Below are 10,493 nucleotides of genomic sequence, written 5' to 3'. Positions count from 1 at the left end.
TCCATTGTCCCAAGAAAGGTGTTGCTCTTCCCTCTTCATCGATGAAGAACTTGAGGCATTCAGAGTTCCTCAGTGGCAGAGCCAGGGTGCAAGCCAGGGCTGCGTGTCTCCAGAACCAAGCCCCTAACCACATAGCGTGCTCTGTTCAAACGCACTCCCGTGCGGGCCCCCCAGTGTGTCCAGCAGATCGAAGGGAAGAGCTGTGGAAGAAGGTTCTAGGGAACCATAGCGCCTGTGGACCTCTTCTGAACGCTAGTCACTGTTAGTCCCCAGTCGCTCAATAGTTCCCAGTCACTGTTTAAAACCCCCCCTGGTCTAGATGGTTTCTGAGGTTTCTTACAGCACCCAAGATATATCTGGGCAAAATGGCTTCGAAAACAATTGCAAGCAAAGTCAAAGTGCAGAGAGCCTCTGGAGGAAATGTAAACACTGATGGCTTCCTTAAATGTGTGTGCACATCCGAGTGTGTTTCAGTAGCTGTGGATGTCAACTTAGTGACTCTTACATACTCCTTGTTGCCCAAGGTGTGGGAGGCGTTTGTACTTTTGCTAGGCACGTTCACTTTTTATTTGGTTACTGTTATAGCCACACCAAGAAGGAAGTGTTGTGTCCACCTCCTGATTTACAAATGGGAACCTGAGCTCAGAGATGAAAATGATTTGTTCAAGGCCACAGTCATTAGTAGTAGACCGCACTTTCAAGTCAGGTCTCCTGCCATCTGGTTCTGAACTCTTCACCAAGTCAGAGCTGCCTCAAACTCTTGTCTCCCCACTCCCCACCCCCACCCCGCCATCTGCCCACGTGGACCGGTCTTAGTATGTAACTCCTCACCCTCTCCCTGCTCAGAGACTTCAGCTGCCTTCTTGTGTATTCCAGAATCAAGTGTAAATCCCTTAACTGAGTGTTCAGTGTCAGCAGTCTGACCCTCCCTCATCTGTGTCTCCCTGTCTCCGACTTTCATGCAACTCCTTCCCTTGAGCCAGCCTGCTTCCCTGCCAAGTAGGACTTCCAGATGTGAACTGGACGCCTCGAAGGGAAGGAAAGAAAGGCGGGGGATGGAAGCTTCCACCGGGGAAAGCCCAGCCCACTGGGGAGAAAAGGAGCCAGGGTTTGTCTACTGTTTCCCATGTGGCAGGCCCTTCTGGACTTTATCTCATTTCACTTGCCACCTCTGCGAAGGTACTGTCATTTCCATTTTTAGATGAGAAGCTGGGCCTTCGGAAGTGTTGATTTACCTAAGGTCATAGAGCTAGGAGACAGGAGTCTGGATTGGGACATGGGCTGGCCACGATCCTTCTGCTCTGTCACGCTGCCTTGGGGGAGCGAGGGTCCCTTCTCCGCCGCCTCCTCTTTGCGTTCACAGTCTGTTTGTAGCCTGCCTTTGCAGCCTTACTCCTTCTCAGTTCTCACTGAAAACACGTGTCCTACTGGGCTTGTCATTCCCCCTAAAGCACCTTCCCGTTCTCATCTCCACCCTTGCCCTGCGGCTTTTTCTCCAGTCTCCTACAACAGCTTGTCCCATTTCCAGCCTCCTTCTAGTAAAAGGCTATCTCTCCTATCAGTTTTTAAAGCCCAGTTCAAATATTACCTCGGCCTGTAAGCCTTTTCAGTTTACACAGCCGAGTTGCAAAAAGTCCGAAATTTAGAGTCAGAGGCCTTTGCTTTGAATCCCAGGTTACAGGTAGAACACCTGGGATACAATTCTTGAGGGGTTGGCCTTATCATCTTCTGTAATAGAATCATAACCACCTCATCAGATCCTCCTGCAGCACACAGGAAATCCGATATGGGAAATCCGATATGGGAAATCCTGTTTTTTGTGATTTTTTTTTTTTTAAATTGGAGTCTCACTGCCCCAGGCTGGAGTACAGTCACATGATCACAGCCATCATAGCTCACGGCAGCCTTGGCCTCCTGGGCTCAGGTGATCCTTCTGCCTCAGCCTCTCAAGTAGGTCATACTACAGGTGTGTACCACCACGCCCAGCTAGTTTTTTGATTTTTTTGTAGAGACGAGATTTCACTATGTTGCCCAGGCTGGTCTCGAACTCCTGGGCTCAAGCGATCCTCCCGCCTCAGTCACCCAAAGTACAGGTGTTACAGGCGTGAGTCATCGTGCCCGGTGTAGTTGTATTTGTTTGGTCTCTGTTTCCCTTCTCCTTCCAACTTAGGAGTGATCTTCTCTTCCGAACACTTGAGTGCTAAATGATGACATTACTCTTTCCTGACCCTTACCCACGTGCTTCCTTAACTCTTACTTATTTTTCTGCGTGGCTTTGTTGTACTCCAAGTCACCCTGCAGATCCTCCCCCCAACCCTAACCACTACCACATCAGAATGTGGTCACTTATTTGCTGACTCTCCTCATCTCTCCTAATGTAGATTGTCAGATCCTAGAGGGCAAGTGTGACCTGAATTCACATTGGCTCCTTTGAGTACCTAGCTGTATCCATCTGTCCTGGGTCCTCAAATATCTGTTGTTTAAATACAGTGATTTATTGGACTGCTGTACAGTACTCTGAATATAAAATCTACTATTCTGTTGAGATTTTAGAAATATGTAGTGACCCAAACTAAAATATGCCTCACTTAACTTGAAGAAGCTTTTGTAATATACCAAACTAGAGTTGAAATTTGGGATGTTGGATGTTAATTTGTGAGATGCAACTTCTTCAAATGTAGAAAAGACCCACAAGGAGAACTCACATATGAAAGCCACAGACATGTTAAATGCCAAGTTTGAAAGGTCCCCATGTGTTCTGCTGGTTCCTTCTTCTGCCCTAACTCAGATGCAACTTTAGAAAGGTGCTTGGGAGAATATTGGCCTGTCTTTGAACAGATGTTGACATTGTCGACTTCTCAGATTCCACGTGATGTAAGCTTTTCCACCTTAATTTAAGAACATGAAGCCACGCATGAACCAATATCAACAACAGACCGCAGCAACTGTCACTAAGGGACCGTCCAAGGGAGCAGAACCCCTGAACGCAGCTGCCTGTGCTGTGCCTGCCCAAGGGTGCCCCACAGGGCGTGAGGAGGCGCTGACATCAGCCTGCAGCCTCGTGGCCAAGGCCCAGCACTGTCTATCTTGAGGAAAAGTTGCCTCTTTCTGCTTCTCAGGAAGGCTGGGTATGACTCGGGGACTGCCCTGTAAGTATAAAGTGTGATCCGTTGTGGTACTTTTCCTGTGGTAATCATGATCAAGTCATTAAAAAAGGAAAATCTCCATGAAGGGCAGAGTCTAAGGAGGCGTGTTGATCATTGAGCCTCTCTGGTTCCCATGGGAATATGATTTTACTTTTGGAAGAAAATAATATGGCCATCTATATGATAAAATAAAGATTTTGGAACAGTGTGTTTTGCATCTCAAAGTTAAAAATAGACCTAGGATGTTGACACAGGAAGTCTGTTATTCTTATAAGTAACAGATTATTGGAGAGAAAGTGACCTGGCCAGGAATGCAGTGGCAGTGGCGGCGGGTGGAGGACCAGACTGGGAAGAGCAGAGGCCTGAACCTATAGTGATTTTCAATCTGGGGGTGCCTGTAGTTTCCTTAGAGTATTGTGTGCAATCTGGGTGCTCTTTTCTGTGAAAAACATGTTTTTAAAGAGACAGACTCTCGCTGTGTCACCTAGGCTGGAGTGCAGTGGCATGTTCATAGCTCACTGCGTCCTTAAATCCCTGGACTCCAGTGATCTTCCCACCTCTACCTCTCAAGTAGCTGGGACTACAGATACATGTCACCACACTCAGCCAATTTTTTTTGGTAGAGACATGGTCTTGCTCTGTTGCCCAGGCTGGTCTTAAACTCCTGGCCTCAAGTGATCCTCCCATCTCAGCCTCCCAGGGCACTGAGATTATAGGTGTGATGCTCGAAATTCTCAGGTGAAGATCCAGATTCCTTAGCATGCTGGCTGAGGGCCTGTGTGACCCACCCCCGTCTACTTCTTGCAGCTTACTCCTGATGTTTCCCGTCTCGCTCGGCACGTGCTGTCATGCCAGAGTATCTCCCACTCCCCGCGGTGGCTCTTCTTCCTCACACTTTAGGCCATGTACTCCCTCGCCTCAGTGACTGTACTGACCTCTTTTCTGCTTGGAACTCCTGTCCCCTCATCCTCCCTCTTGGCCTAACTCCCTCTCCTTCCTCACGACTCCAAGTTGAAGCACTTCGTCCAGGTAGCCTTCACTGATTCCCCTCTTCCCTTCCATGTGTACTATGCATATCTCTACCAAAGCAGAAGCATCTTGGCTGGGGGCGGCAGCTCATGCCTGTAATCTCAGCACTTAGGGAGGCCAAGGCGAGAGGATCATTTGAGGCCAGGAGTTGGACCAGCCTGGGCAACATAGCGAAACCTCATCTCTGTGAAAAATTAAGAAAAAGTTAGGCAGGCGTGGTGGTGCACATCTCTATTCCCAGCTACTCGGGAGACTGAGGTGGGAGGATCGCCTGAGGCCAGTAGGTCAAGGCTGCGGCAAGCCGTGATCATGCCACCGTACTCCAGCCTGGGCAACAGAGTGAGACTCCAACTCAAAAATAAAATAAAAAAGTAAAGCAGGGGCATCGCTAGTTTTCCTCTGTGTCCCTCCCACTGACTTGTCAGCTCCCTGAGGGTCCCCTCTGTGTTCCCACTGCCCAGCACTGAGCTCGTCACTCACAAACATCAGTAAATGCTGGGTGCATGGATGGAAGGTTTTGATAGTTAATGTCAAGTGGTGAAATCAGCTCATCTGAAATGTTATTATTCAGCCTCTTTACCTCTAAGCTCCTACCTGGCTCAGCTCGTGAACATGAACACAGCCTCCTTGGTACCTAACTGGACCTTACACAGCAGAGTAAAACCTGTCAACACTAACAACAAAATGTTTGTTTTTCATTTCATATGTTTTCTATTTCAGTAGGTTCATAACAGCGCCTTCTTTAAAATCTAACTGAAATAGGATGCGTCCCTGCCCCCAGGGTCTTGCTGATTCCCACAGGGCCCCTGGAATATTGCAGGACTGTGGCCCTGGCATCCTGTTGCCTGGAGTGACCTCTGCTACTCTTGCCTCTATGACCCTTTATTTATCCTTCCAGTCTGAGCTTGAATCCCTTCGGGGCAAGACTGAGTTTCAAATGTTTACTGTATTCCTAGTATACGCTACTCGGTGCAGAGTAGTAGACTCTTAGTAACTATTTTTCGGTAAATGAATGAGTGCCCCATTAAAACGTGTTAAAATATAATTTTCCGCCAATTGTCAGCCGATATGAGTGGGACAGTGTGTTGAGTTGAGACAGTTTTCTATGCAGGGTTGCCCCATACAGTACACGAGGTCCTCATTCCTCCCTCGGAATTGTGACAGCATAAGTGTACATCCGTGTTGCTGACACCCCCTGTAGACATCGTGACAATCAGAAGCACCCTGTACCTATGGTAGCTGCGGCATGGGCGTTAGCAAGCCGGGGTTGTAGGGTCAGTCATCTTGTGGGCAATTTAACTTTGAACCGGAAAAAACGATTCCACTGCCATCAACTAAACGCCTCTCCCTCATCCGCTGTCTCAGGTACAGATGAGGCCGTGATGAACCGATTCAGCCACATGACCACAGCTAGAAGAGGGAACAAAGGGCACATTCCATGGGTGGTGAGGCTACCAGCTCCCTTTCTCCACAAAGAACAGCTTATCCCATGCAGATCTGATCATATATTTAAAAATCATTACAAAGTTGAGACAGAATATTTTTTCTTCCAGACAACCAGTATCCTTATACATAAGAGTCATAAAATTGTTTTCTTCATATTTCATTTTTTTCAAACATGTACAAATATACTGGGTTATTTGGATTCCAAGAGTTTTACAATGTTTTTTACTTGAAATCAAATTTTATATCTGAAAGGTTAATGGCAAAAACTAATTATGCTATCTGGTAACCAAATGTGTGATGAGACATTTGTCTCTATAATTAACAAGGCACTTTTATAGTTTCATAAAATCGAATGCTACATAGAATGTTCTGTGAACATTTGTTTGGTTGAGGTGTCCAAAACAGAGATGTTTATGGATGATATAAAGTTGAACTAAAATGTAATGCAGGTATCTGTGCGTCTCACCGCATTTCTCATTGTTGAAATGAAAGCCAGGAGATTAATAACTTTTCTTTGTCATGATAAAATAAGTAATGTGTTCTTGGAACAGTGGTACGGTACATAAGTTACTCAGTAATTCCAAGAATTTATTCTGTTCCAGGAATAATATCCTTAACAATTTATTTTTACAGAAAAAGTTGATGCAACGTAATAGACTATGAAGTTGCTTGTGTGGTTAATGGAATTATATATCAAACATGACTTTACACCTACATCTAAAAGGAAAAGGACCCCACAGAAATACAAGTTTGAGGCACAACTTAAAAGTAAAACATCAGGAGATGCAAAAGCTGAGGTTCTTCTGTTAACATTAACTCATTCTCATTGCACATAGATCATTTTTTCGATTACTAGCAAGACTTTAATGGTACCCTAATATGCACCGCGTGAAATATGCTTGAGGATTTGCTGCGGGAAGGTGAGCTTTAGCCTGTCACTCCAAGTTCAGTGTTCCTTCTTTGAACTCTGTTCTGGGAGGGGGAGCCTGGGATGGGAGTACCGTGGAGCTGTGTGGCCCAGATCCAACCCAGTGTCCCGGGTTTCCTTTGTTCATCCCGGGCAAGCAGCTCAGTCTTCTCAACTGTCAAGTGGGGGGACTGTATTCCTCATCTCTGGTCTTAGATGAACTAGGAGGAAGATGAAGATGAGACATGTTCATTGGGGACCGTTTCATTAGAAGATGTGGATGAATATGGCACACCCGATGACCTCTGCTTGCCACCCCCTACACACTCCACAGAAAGTTCCTTCCACAGATGCCACGGATGTGGGTTTAGCTCTTGCTTGTCCGTAGTGTTGTTTTTTCCTTCAAGTTCTCCCAGCTGAATCGTCTCATATCTGTTGGTAGGATTTATTTATTTCGATGCTCCTTTTGAAGATATTTATTGAATAGCTACCAGTGCCAGGCTAGGAGATTTTAGAACCCATCAGGTTATGATAAGGGAAATTAAGGATTCTCAGGGAACGTAGCATGGAGGCCTTCACCAGGTCTGGGAACTGAGGACTGTGATCCTTGAGAAAATGACCTTAAAGCTGAGACTTGAAGGGCAAGCCTGGGAATGGGGCTTAGGACACAGAGGGGACAGCATGTGTGGTACCAGTGAGCGAGTGCTCCTGAGGACCTGGATGGTCTTTGTTACAGACAAAACTGTACGTGACAGTGACCACGTAGAGTCTTATTGAATTGTTCTGAAAAGAGGCCTGGACTCTGGTATTTTTTTAAAGTGGCCCAGGCGATTCTAATGTGCAGCCAGACACGAGAGTGGCGGCCACCATTCAATGGGGGGACATGCGGCGAGAACCAATGCTGGAGAGCCGGCAGTGAGGCCGGACATGGAGGCCTCAGGAGGATGGGCCGTGTTGGGGGTGGGGGTCTATCCTGAGGTTACTGGCCATCCAGGAGGCTTGTGATGTACTTGGGTTTGCATTTTTGAAAGCTCATTCTGGCTTCAGGGTGGGATCGAGACTAGATGGAGCAGCGCTGACCTTGGCAGTCGCCCCATCAAGTGACCTTGGGAATGGGGTGGGGGGGGAGAAATGGAACGATTTTCGAGAAACTTAGAAGTTCTAAGAAGCAGGCCTTGGTGATTAATCAGCTGTGGGAGGGAGGGGAAGAGGGATAACTCCCAGGTTTCTGGCTCGGGTGGCTGAGTTGATGCCAGTTACTAAGTCTTGGGAACAGTGGTGATGAAATGCAATTTTAGACATGACTTTGAGGCTGCTTGTGAGATGTTCAAGTGAGGCTGTCCAATAAGCAGTTGGATGTGGGGTTCTGGAGCCCTGAAGTCAGGTCTGGGTTGGAGTCCTGGCATGTGGATGGTCGCTGGAGCCAGGAGACAGTCTGGGCAGGTCCAAAAAGAGTATGGAGGGCTAGGCCAGTGTCCTCAAAAGCATGGACATGGAAGACAGTGTTCTGCACACCAGTGGTTGTGACCTGTAAGTGGGTCATGATGTCAGTTTATTACCAATACTAACAACAGCAATAGCAATCATTTAAAAATTAGAATAGAATAGAAAACATCAGAGTACATTGCAAGGGGGAAAGATACATTTGTGAAACTTTGGTTACAGTGGTGTGCCTGGTAAACATTTCTGTATATGTGTTCTAGGTCACCAGGAAAAAGGTCTTTCTTGCAGTCAGAAAAGTCAGGAAGCCACTGACATGACCTGCTGTGGCCTCAGCCCTAGAGATTTCCCACCAGCCTCGCTCAGGGAAGGTGGCCACCATCCAGGAGCCTCTGGACCCAAAGTTGTCCAAGTCCCTTGAGATTCTTGGAAGAAAAAAGGGTTGTGAATGTGATCCATTTTTCTTCATCATTGATACTATTTATACTGAAAACAAAATTGTGCAATAGCATGTGTATTTAACTCCCAGTATTTAAAATATTTAAGTAACTAAAGAAATGTAATACAGCCAGTAGTACTTAATCGTGTTCATACTTAGCAGATCCGTGATGTAGATATGTAAAGTAACATCTCAGGAGAGAGGGTAGCTGAGAGATTTGTATTTCTTTTTTTTCTTTTTCTTTTTTTTTTTTTGAGTTGGAGTCTCACTCTGTCACCCAGACTGGAGTGCGGGGGCCGCTCCCGGCCACCGCAGCCTCGACCTGCCGGGCTCCGGCAATCCTTCCGCCTCAGCCTTCCGAATAGCCAGAATGACAGGCATGCGCTACCACGCCCGGCTGATTTTTTGATTTATTGTAGAGATGAGGTCTCGCTGCCCAGGCGGGTCTTGAACCTGCGAGCTCAGGCCATCCACTCACCTCAGCCTCCCAAAGGCGCGGGATTACAGGCTGAGCCACCGAGCCTGGCTCATATTTTTGTTTTTTAAAGCTCAGGTAATGATGGAATCATATACTCCAAACCACCAAGAGCAATTAGAAATGCTGTAAGAAAAACATAAGAGAAAATTTAATTTGAAAGCATTGAAGGGTTTCATGCAGATAAAACGTAAGAGTCCATGATGCCAGAGGGAAGGAAGGGCTTAGGAATGAGCCTAGTATTCTTTTTTTTTTGAGTTGGAGTCTCACTCTGTCACCCAGACTGGAGTGCAGTGGCCCAGCCACTGCAGCCACCGCAGCCTCGACCTGCTGGGCTCTGGCGATCCTTCCGCCTCAGCCTTCCAAGCAGCCGGAACTACAGGTGCGCGCTACCACGCCCGGCTCATTTTGATTTATTGTACAGATGAGGTCTCACCAAATTGCCCAGGTGGGTCTCGAACCCGCGGCTCAGGCAATCCACTCACCTCAGCCTCCCAAAGGCGCGGGATTACAGGCTGAGCCACTGAGCCCGGCTAGAGCCCAGTATTCTGTAATGCCTCTACCCTTGAGAGGTTTGCTAATTTGAAAGTCGTAAGGGTCAAAGAGCAGAAAATAGCAGCTAGTAGGCAAAGACTTGAATTAAGCTTTCAGCATTCTTAGAGTAATGGAGGAGACAAAATGTAGATGTCAGAGCTACCAGGGAAGTCAAGATTTCAAAGTCTAAGATCCCAGAGAAAGAGAAGCCAAACTGAGATGAACCAACATTTCGTTTGACTTTTTCCCCCATAAGCAGCATGGATTCAAGAAGCTAAGCAGCTGGGAAATGAAACAAAATTTTTGGTAGTCTCATAGGTCTAGGGAGGCAAAACTTTTAGTGAATGGTTCACTAAGAAGATGGGGCTCTGGTAAATACCCTGCTTCCCAGTACCATCAAAGGGGTACACCCTAGGATTAAAGGCAAACCAGAAAAAGACCAGGACTCCCCCACAACTAAAACTTTGAATCAAGTCAATCTCAGGGTGGATAAGGTGGTTCACCCCTACTCTAACTGCTTACCAGGAAGCAAAATAGGTTCTTTGTGAAGGAGGATAACCTTAGCGAACCTCAAGTATTGGCTACAATTTTTCATACACAATATCCAAATGCAATAAAAAGTTAGCAAGCATCCCGAGGAATGGCAAAAATAAACCCGTAAAAAAAATGCTATAGAAAGAAACCTGAAAGTGATTCAGATCTTGGAGTTAAATTGGAACATCTAATTATCATGCTCAAGAAAATAAGTAAAAAGATTGAAAATTTCTGCAGAGAACGGTAATCAATGAAATGTGGTCAAATGAAAATTTCATAACCAAAACAACATGTGAAAATATAACCCTCAGAAGGGAAGAAAATATTTGCAAATCATGTATTTGATGAGTTAATATCTAAAATATACAAATAACTTATAACTCAACTACAAAAGGCAAACAGATGTACAACCTGGTTTAAAATAGAGAAAGGGCCGGGCTCGGTGGCTCAGCCTGTAATCCCGCGCCTTTGGGAGGCTGAGGAGAATGGATGGCCTGAGCCCGCGGGTTCGAGACCCGCCTGGGCAGCGAGACCTCATCTCTA

This window comes from Carlito syrichta, unplaced genomic scaffold (assembly GCF_000164805.1).
Source record: "Carlito syrichta isolate Samal-C Ts95f unplaced genomic scaffold, Tarsius_syrichta-2.0.1 Scaffold302603, whole genome shotgun sequence".
NCBI classification, from domain to species: Eukaryota; Metazoa; Chordata; class Mammalia; order Primates; family Tarsiidae; genus Carlito; species Carlito syrichta.
The sequence above is the reverse complement of the archived record's forward strand: the minus strand, read 5'-3'. Positions refer to the sequence as shown.